The sequence below is a fragment of the Rhincodon typus genome, chromosome 9, assembly GCF_021869965.1.
Source record: "Rhincodon typus isolate 14 chromosome 9, sRhiTyp1.1, whole genome shotgun sequence".
Classification (NCBI taxonomy): domain Eukaryota; kingdom Metazoa; phylum Chordata; class Chondrichthyes; order Orectolobiformes; family Rhincodontidae; genus Rhincodon; species Rhincodon typus.
Genome location: NC_063340.1, coordinates 32,221,454 through 32,231,888, shown reverse-complemented (window position 1 = coordinate 32,231,888; position 10,435 = coordinate 32,221,454). Strand labels below are relative to the sequence as shown.

The 10,435-nt window shown below is 39.4% G+C and overlaps 1 long non-coding RNA gene across 1 annotated transcript in view; it reads left to right on the top strand.

Moving 5' to 3' along the window:
- The window catches only part of LOC125484036, a 231,143-nt gene extending 229,120 nt beyond the window's left edge, over positions 1–2,023 (top strand). Inside the window, exon 3 of the long non-coding RNA XR_007262908.1 lies at positions 1,391–2,023. This is a non-coding gene — a long non-coding RNA (uncharacterized LOC125484036). The remainder of the gene's footprint in view (positions 1–1,390) is intronic.
- Positions 2,024–10,435: the final 8,412 nt, after the last annotated feature.

Here is a 10,435-nt window from a genome sequence, read left to right as displayed (position 1 = left end):
TTGTTATCTCAGATTCTCCAGCATCGGCAGTTCCCACTGTCTCGGAATATTAACTAGTTGTGCTGTTGTTACCGTTATTATTTAGATGGTGCTTTCTCTAAAACATACAGGAGACTGTGAGAGCCGACGATTCTGTCTTGACAGGTGAGGGCTGTTAGCTCGGGCAGATGGCAGCTAGCTCTGGGGTCCTTGTCCAACTGCCCCCTTCTTTTTACACCCTTGATGACATATAAATATTACTTATAATAGGATTTGTCCTATGTGGTCAAAGCCATCAGACTTAAATTTAATAGGATTTTGGTATCTAAGTACCTAGTTCAAATTGATTGGTTAAATTCAAAAGCTTGGTTAAAAGCTTGGCCTGCTAACTGTGTGGCCTTTCGATATAAATGTTTCAATTCAGGCGCTGTCTGTGTACTTATAAACTTTCAAGCTTTTGCTCACAGACATCCATTTTAAACATCTAAGCATAAAAGAAGCACATGATCTTTTAAAGGAACCATACAATGCTTTTCCCTTTACCATTTTACAAACACGAAATTCTAACTTCCTGCCTCCCAATCCACTAATGCTCTACCCAACTTCGCAACTAGCGGCAAAGATGGTGTACTGCCTTTTGTTTATTATCACACCTGTTCTAGGAAAAGAAGTGGCTAAATTAAGTAACACAGATAAGGCTTCTTTAGTGTAGAATTTTTGTTTGTGTGTTTTCCATACCTTGTTCTAGGATTATTTTATTAGATTAGGGGTATCCTTTAGCACTAATAAACTGCCTTTTTAAAAGCAGAGCTGTCCTTGGCCATTTGTAAACAGGTAATTTTATTTGAAATAGATAGAGGGGTAGAGTACTTACAGATGTTTCTTGCTGCTTTTGAGGTATGCTTCAGCACAGGTTAGAACCTTCAATTTTATTGTAATTGTAACTTCAGCTCTGAACTTGACAGATTGACTGTTAGGAAAAGGATCTTTTGCAACCGCCACACTGTTGTCACTATTTCAGCCTTTATTAAGATCCACTTACTGCCAATAGCTAGCAATCACCACAAGCTTTTAGTGCTCACTAGCTGCTACCATCACTGTCAACATGTTGCACTTTAGTTTTCTATATGTTAGCCCATGTAGCATATACGACAGAGTCAGTTTCTAGTTGAAACAGTTGTCTTGAAGTTTATTTAACATCCCAACCAATCTCAGTACACATGTAGGAGGGGATTTCACGTTTATAACATGCAGTGCACACAGACCAGACTGGTCACAAACCCACCTGATTCCAGACTCCATAGAGTAGACCTTGGAGATCCTGGGTGTGGAGGTTATTATGATGGGTCAGACCCTGAAATATTTATAGACAATTTTCACTTTGAATTCTGAAATGTATTGTTTTTGAAAGGATTGTTGCAGAAATAATGTGCCAGTTCGGTGACTGTCAATGGAATGTCACACACGTCAGTGAAACTCCAAAATGGGAGAAACTTTTCAAGAAGAGATAATGAGGGGCCGCCTGTCCCTACACTCATGGCAGAAAACTACCTCTTGCAGACATGAATTGTTTTACCCTCCAGAGCTAAACAGAAAAGATGTTTAAAAGCCTGTTTCAAGTATTTGCATGCTGTTTAGCCTAGTCAAAAAACTAGTTACCCCAGTGTTGCAGGTAACTACCCAGGCTTAACTCCATCTGCTGCAATCCTGCTAAAAAGGAACCAGGACAACAAAGGACTCTCTCTCACCCTGAATGCTGGAATTCAATCACAGTTGAAAGGCACTGGGACTTCAACAAGCCTACAAACCCAAGCATCACAAAATAATGACTGTTCAATTATCAGCACCAAGTCTACTTGTAACCTTCTACTGCAACAACAGCAATGCTCAACTATCCACTCTTAGCCAACAACTCAGATGCTGATATGTATTTCTGTGTGTGTCTTTTTAAAAAAACTTTTATTTCTAATCCTTGTGTATTTATATCTTGTGTTACTAATTCTACCCACATTTAGTATTTAATAAATTAAAATTTGTTAATTCATTTAAGTCTGGTTAAATTTAAATTGGCTCCTTTTTAAAACATAAGTTTATTTGCTTCTGGAAGAAAACTTGTTACAACCAACCACGGGGATGGGTAAATAAAGAAAGGGGACTAGTTTATCCCTCCTCACCAGGGAGCTTAACAGTTTGGATATCCTGTCTAGACCCACAGGAATTGATGAGACTTACCCCAGTCTGATTGTAACAAGTTAATTGTGAAAGTCAGTGAGCATCATTGTTTTTCAATATTTTTCCTCTTTCCTACACATTTGTTCCTTCACACACACATTTATTGCAATATAATGTTTTGCATTGTACTGCCATGTGGGTGTCACCAACATTTTTGCAGCTGCTGACCTCTTGACAGCTTCCTTGAGCCAAGTAAAGGTATTTTGCATGTGGATATGCTCAGTAGATTGTGTTGAATTTACCATTAAACCCATCCTATATACTTTCTTCACTATAATACTGAATGAGACCCCATTGAACTATTATTAAACATTTCATGGCTTTTATATAGAGTGATTTTGCACTGTTTTAATCTTTCTCCATGTTTTCAAATTAAACAGGTTGCCTCTAACAACTTTATGGCTTTGTGCCAAATCAGGTAATCATTCAGCAAATATTCTTGTGCTGACAGATATATTTCTCCATTGGAATGCCAGATATAGATTTGACATGTTGCTGAATGACAATGAATGATGGATAGATCAACACGTTGGCACAATCTACTTGAAGTGACCAGTGAATGTTAAACTAACTATTTCGGTTTCAGTCCAAGTTTTAGTTGAATATTTGAGTTGGAAACTTTGTTCATATTTTACATTGTGCTGAGTAGAAAATACCTTTGCTGAATAGCACCCGGAGTGCTATTTATTATCAACGTTACAGTAAAAACACTCATCAATCTGACTCATTGCTTAATAATGTTTCAGGTATCTTATAACAGTATCTGAATCAAACGCCTGCAGTTCCAAACTCAATAAACCTGTTAATTCAGTTACTGTATAACAAAGGCCTCTGCCTAAGATGTTCAGACAGTTGCCTCCATAATTTTATCCTGTCTGAGTCAGTTGCAGAAACATAAAGATCTGTTGGCATTGTTGCTTACTTTTTTGCTGACTGATTTCTTTTTTTCAAATTTCTTATTTCTCCCAGCATCTTTGATTGCTTGTTGGCAATACATTACCTATGACTGAGCATCTATATAACTAAGTTTAGAAAAAGCACTCTTATGGTGCAGTGATGGTGTCCCTTCCTCTGAGCCAGACATCCTGGATTCAAGTCCCACCTGCTTCAGAGGCATGTTACAACTTGGCTGAACAGGTTTATTAAAATATCTAGAAAAAGCACGATGTGTAGGTTTCAATCTGTGACATCCATTTCTGTAGGTTTTTTTAATATTCCCAAGAATCCATAAAATATAAAAATGGCTAGGTTTTGCAACACAAGCTTTGAAAACATAGAGAACAAATCATCCCCCTTTTGACACAACTTTCCTTGATATATTTCAGGAAGCTGGTTATCAAAGGATAATATTGAAGTCAGTCTTTACTAAGTCTTAGGTTTACAGAGTTGAATATTACAAGCAGGCACCTCTTAACTCAATAACCATAGTTTCAATATGTATCCCTCCATTTGTGCTCAATTGAAACTCCAATTAATGCCTACAACCTGCATAAAATTAAACCAATTAAAGGAGGTTGGTGTATTTGCCGAGTTGGGAGATTTGATAGCAGACATTTCATCCCCTGCTAGGTGACACCCTCAGTGCTGTGGAGCCTCCTGTGAAATGCTGTTGTCTTGTGCTGGTTCGAATTTATATGGTCTGGTGTTTGTTGCTTCTGGTAGGTGTTGGTTCTGGCTGTGCCTTGTAATGGTCAGTATATCAGGTCTGATTCAATGTGTTCGTTGATGGAGTTTGTGGATGAATGCCAAGTCTCCAAGAATTCCCTGGCTGTCCTCAGTTTGGCTTGTCCTATGATAGTAGTGTTGTCCCACTTGAAAGTGTGGTTTGTTTCTTCTTCAACTACTAAGCCAGGAGACATGGGTTTTAATAGAATCCCTACAGTGTGGAAACAGGCCATTCAGATCAACAGGTCCACACTGACTCTCCGAAGAGCATCCCACCCAGACTTACTCCCCTATCCTATCCCTGTAACCCTACATTTCCTGTGGCTAATCCAACTAATTTACACATCCCTGGACAGTATGGGCAATTTGGCATGGCCAATCCAACCAACATGCACATCGTTGGACTGTGGAAAGAAAGGGGAGTATCCAGAGGAAACCCATGGGGAGAATGTCCAAACTCCACACAGACAGTCGCCCAAGGCTTGAATCAAACCTGGGTCCCTGGCGCTGTGAGGCAGCATTGGTGACCACTGATTCAGTGTGCCACCTGCTCTACAGTGTGTAATAAAGTATCTTAATAGATTGTTTAGAAAATATCTGCAATTAACAGATTCCCTTCTCTCTTTAAGCAAAAATTAGAGTTAATATACATAATCAAAATTTCAAAACAAATGAAATTAAAATCTCCACATTTGTACAAAGTGATACATTGTGAGATTCACCTCACTTCTAAGACTTCTCATAATTTTTTTTGTACTATTGCATCCTGCTGTGGTAGCCCATTGGAAATCAGGCCCCAATATTCCCGGAGTCATCATAAAAATTAAAGATTTTGTAAAAATATGTAAAATTCCCTGATTTATTTGTCTTTTAGATCCAGGTTGGTAGAAAGCACAGACCAGGTTTCTGTGCTTAACAAGAATTACTATTAATCACAAATAAATAGATACTAACTGCAGAAACAATTATGAACTATCAACATGTAACTCTAGTAGTGAAAACTCCAACCTCCTTATAAGCATTCCTCAACAAAAATGCACAGACAGACACAGACTGGGAAAAAAAAATGAGTGTAATTACTGGAGGGAAAGACTTGGAAGGCAGTTCAGTGGTCCCTGCTCACAGATTTGCTGAGATGGTCCTTTAGGCTTATAAGGCTATGTTACTCCATTATTCTCCTTTTCTAGATATTCCACTTGCTTGCAAAAGCTACAAGGTGGTTGGTTCATTCTTATAAAATCTCTTAAAAGCCACAACTTGCAGAAACTGCTGAAGGAAAAATAAAACTGGCTACTTTTAAACTTCAGATGCTTATTGTTGCAGAGTAGAAACACAGCTCCTTTCATTGCAGAGGTTCAATTGCTTCTGACTCAAACATTCATAGCCACAAGCTGTTCAGCTACCTAGGAGCCAAGTGGATATGTGTTGGTAGAAGGCAGAAGGCCGAAGGCCTTTGTCAGTAAGAACTGGTCATTTGTTCACAAACCAATCAGCTACTTGTTTCTGGCCAAATCTTTATTTGTACCCAGCCCCTTAGCCCCAGTTTGTCTGTAACCAGATTTCCATTACTGCTTGAACAGAATCATAGAATCCCTGCAGAAACAGGCCATTTGGCCCAACAAGTCCACACTACCCCACCGAAGAGCATCCCACCCAGACCTATTCCCCTACCCCTACATTTCCCATATCTAACCCACCTAACCTAAATATCTCTGAACACTATGGGCAATTTAGCATGGCCAATCCACCTAACCTGCACAACTTTGGACTGTGGGAGGAAACCGGAACCTGTGGAGCAAACCCACACAGACATGGGGAGAATGCGCAATCTCCACACAGACCGTTGCCTGAGGCTGGAGTCAAACCTAGGCCCCTGGCGCTGTGAGGCAGCAGTGCTAACCACTGAACCACCGTGCCACTCAACAAATAGCTGTGCAAACAGCACTAACAATGAGTGTCTGGTTACTTGCTTTTAAAAAGTGCAACAATCCTTCAACAATCCTTGACTTTTAAACGTGTTCTTTCCAATGTCAGTTTGCAATCAAAAATACAGATATCAATAAAGAAAAGGTATGGGGAGTCTTTACAGTAGAAAAAGATTTTTTTTTACAAAACAGATTGTTAATCACTTTCATATTCATTTAATTTTAGAGATTACTTTCTGTTCAATATTTATTTCAAGGTTAGTCTGTAATTATCTTTCTCACCTTTTCCCTAGAATGTGCATAACCCCAATGAATGATTATCAACATAACATTTAATGGATTTCTAATCTTCAATATGCCCTTCAATAGAGTCTCACTTGAAATATTTGACAACCTAAAATATATATGCCCTGCCAGTACACGAGCCAGTGTTTCAGCAGTTACATTACTTCTAACAACTCTTTTTATTTTCAAAGTTCCCTAAGCTAAAAGGCACCACTCCTATTTTCATCCATTCGAAAAATTACAAAGACAGCTGGACTAGAATTGCCATCAGGAAGGTATGCAAAGAATCACTAAAAATGACTGGTTCCACGTTCTTCGGATCACCTAAGGATATTAACTAAAACATATATTTCCACTGATTTATATTTTTATATGTAACCCAACTTCACAATCATAAGAACTTTCGTTTCTATTTTGATTCAGAGACTGTCCTGCAGCTTTCATTCTCTAATCAATTGAAGCTACAGCTTCTACTCATTTTTTAATGTCAGGATTGTGAGACCTCCCTTCTTTACTATGAAGGGTTATGTCTTTATTGCTTATTTATGTCTGAAGCAAAAGTCACTTCTGGACTTGCTATCAGCACTTGTACTGTGCTTTCATACTCTTCCCCCTTACCCATTCTGACAGTCACTGGAACTCACTTTTTGGCCATCATACCGAACAATCAACTAATGTTTATCTTGTCAATAGTATTTCCTGCACAATTATCGTTTCTAACCATTCACTTTACCTCTTTGGAACATATGTGACATACAATACAGTACAGGAACTGGCCCTTCAGCCCACCAAGCTTGCACTGATTCCTATTCCTTATTTATTGTTGTCCATACGCGGTTTCAATCCCTCTGTTCACCTCCTGTTCATGTGTCTATCAAGACATACCTTAAATGTTGCTAATGTGCCTGCTTCCACCACCTCCACAGGCAGTCCATTCTAGGTACCCACCAACCTCTGTGTGAAAAATTTTCCCTACACATCTCCCGTAAACTTTTCCGCTTTTACCTTGTACCTGTGCCCTCTGGTAGTTGACCTTTCCACCCTGGGAAAAAGCTTCTGACTATCCACCCTATCTACACCTCTCAAAATTTTGTAGACCTCTATCAGCTTGCCCCTCAGCCTCCGTCTTTCCAATGAAAACAATCTGAGTTTATCCAGCTGCTCCTCAAAACTAAAAACCTCCAGACCAGGCAACATCCTAGTAAACTGTCTGTGCACTCTCTCCAAAGCATCTATGTTCTCTTGCAGTGTGGTGCCCAGAACTTCACACAATATTCCAAATGTGGCCTAACTAAAGTTTTATATAGCTGCAACATAACTTGCCAGCTTTTATATTTGATGCCCCAGCTGATGAAGGAAAGTGTGCTGTATGCCTTCTTGACCACCTTATCCACCTGTGTTGTCACTTTCAGGGATCTGTATGTCAATATTCTTAAGGGTCCTGCAATTTATTGTACAATTTGTGCCTGAATTTGGTCTTCCTAAATGGATCACCTTGCATTTGTCAGAGTAAACGCTATCTGCCATTTCTCCATTCTGAAAAAGCACCTTTCCACTGCTACTGTCTGTCTTCTATGACCAAGATAGTTTTGTAACCATCTAGCCAGCTCATCCAGATTCCTTGAGACTCTACCTTTTGTACCAGCCTGCCAGGAGGCACCTTATCAAATGCTTTACTAAAGTCCATGTAGACAACGTCCACTGTCCTTTCCTCATCAATCATTCTTGTCACCTCCTCAAAAAACTCAGTCAAGTTCATGAGACATGACCTTATTCACACAACCCATGCTGCCTATCACTAACAAGTCCATTCGCTTCCAAATGTGAATATATCCTGTCTGTCAGTATCTTCTCCGCTGGCAAGTAGGGATAGGAAACAATTGCTGGCCCAAGCAGTAAGGTCCTCATTCCATGAATGATTTTTTTAAAACTAGGAATTCAGAGGCAAGATCAAATTTCATCCCTGCAGCATTGGATTGGAATTTAGTTAGTAAATCTAGAATATAAAAGCTAGACTCAAAAAACTGACTATGATAACTGGTCTTAAAAATACATCTGGTTCACTGATTCCTTTAGGGAAGGAAATCTGCCAGTCCTTACCTGGCCATACTGTGTATGACTCCAGGCCAGCTCCACACCTCCAGTGTGATTGACTCATAATTACCCTCTGAAATGGCCTAGCACTTTAGTCAGTTCAAGGGTAATTAAGAATGGGCAACAAATGTTGGACTTGCCAGCAATGCCCCCATCCCAGGAAAGAATAAAGAACATGAAACTTCATTCCTCATGATTAATCAAGATTAATTACAAAATCTCAGTCTTTGAACAACTCTTAGAAGCAAATAAGGCACTTTGAGCCCCTAATAATCTGTGAAAAAACCTCGAGGAACAGAATGTAATGGATCAAGAGGTCAAGTGGTAGCATGAATGGTCATTAAACACTGGAAAAATGATAACACATGAAGGAACGGTTTAGGTGCACTTATAGTGACCATAATTTTGAAAGTTTTTGGATGTTTATGGAAAGGAATAAGAGTGAACCTCCAATGAAGGTGTTAAATTGGGTGAAGGCCAACTATAATTGAATTTGGCAAGAATTGGAGAATGTGGATTGGGAGAAGCTGTTTGAGGGTAAATCCACATCTGACATGTGGGAGTCTTTTAAAGACCAGTTGATTAGAATGCAGGTCAGGTGTGTTCCTGTGAAAATGAAGGACTGGAATGGCAGGATTCGGGAACCTTGGATGACAGGGGAAATTATCAGCTTAATCAAAAAGAAAAGGAAGCATACCTAATGTCTAGGCAACTAAAAGCAGACAAAGTCTTTGAAGAGGATAGAAAAAGTAGGAAGGAGCTCAAACGGGGTGTTAGGAGGGCTAAAAGGAGCTATGAAATGTCCTTAGCCAGCACAGTTATAGAGAATCCCAAGGCATTTTAGACATATATTAGGAGCAAAATGGTATCTTGGCCCTACTTGCCAGTGATATTACCATTATGCCAGGAATCTCCACATTTTATTCTATGTTTTAAGTACTGAGATCATCATGACCTAATACCTTACCAGAACCATTCCATTCCCTTTGACTCTTTATTTTATAATACACTAGATCTCCTGAAATAAATTATGTCCTAGATTGATTGATTGCTGATACAATGTCTCTGAATCTTCCATGTTTTCCTCATGACATTAGACTTAGATGGACATTTCTCTCCCTGCATGTAACGTATTCAAATGTGCAGGAAAATAGGCCTAATAGTAGCAGTTTCTATAGGAGAGCCTATTTCGCATCACAGAAGGCAATTTGGGATTTCACACATAGATCAATTGTTATAAACATACTCTCCAACTATCTGGAATGAATTGCATGGTTGTCAACATGCAATTTGGTTATCAGCTAAAATTGTCATAGCATTTTGTTGATCACTATACATGATTCCTTTCAAACAGCCCACTACTGAAAAAAATGTTTAGCTGTGGTAATCATGATGATGATGTTAACCTTTTCAAAAATGGTTCTGAGTTTATCAGGTGGAAAATTCCCTTCCATTGTCAATTTGAGGCAGAGATCAATCAGTTGGTTGTTACCCCAATTCCTTCTCTATCCATTTCATAGAATTCCTACAGTGTAGAAGAAGGCTATTTGGCCCATGACGTCCATACCAACCCTCCCACCCATACCCACTCCATCCTATTCCATCCCCGTAACCCTGCGTTCCCCATGGTTAATCCACCTAATCTGCACATCACTGGATATTATGGGCAATTTAACACAGCCAATCCACCAAACCTGCACATCTTTGGACTGTGGGAAGAAATCAGAGCATCTGGAGGAAGCCCATGCAAAATGGAGAGAATATACTAACTACACACAGACAGTTGCCTGAGGGTGAGATTGAACCCAGGTCCCTGGTGCTATGTGGCAGCAGTGCTGACTGCTGAGCCACCATGCTGCCCCAATTTTGCCCCAATTTCTCCACAATTTATCTATGATCACTGTTTTTAAAGTTTGTACTAACCATTATCAGAGAAAGGGTAAATCTAGTTGCCAGATGTACAGAATGTATAACAAGAACAATTTAAGGCTGAATCTTATAGAGGTCTGAGCAATGTGGCTACAGTGAGGTTTATGGCAGAATCGAATGAGAAATGTGGTGTGGCCAATTTCAATATTGAGATCATCTGGCTTCATCTTTTGCCCTTTTCATATGCTTTGTGGTGAAATACTCACCAGACAATGGCAAAGCTTCTTGTTGACAACTCAACTCGCTTCATCTAATTTCAGCATCCGATATCACCAAACTGACCCAACAAACTAGAAGTTGGAAAACTCGACATGGAAATCAAAGGA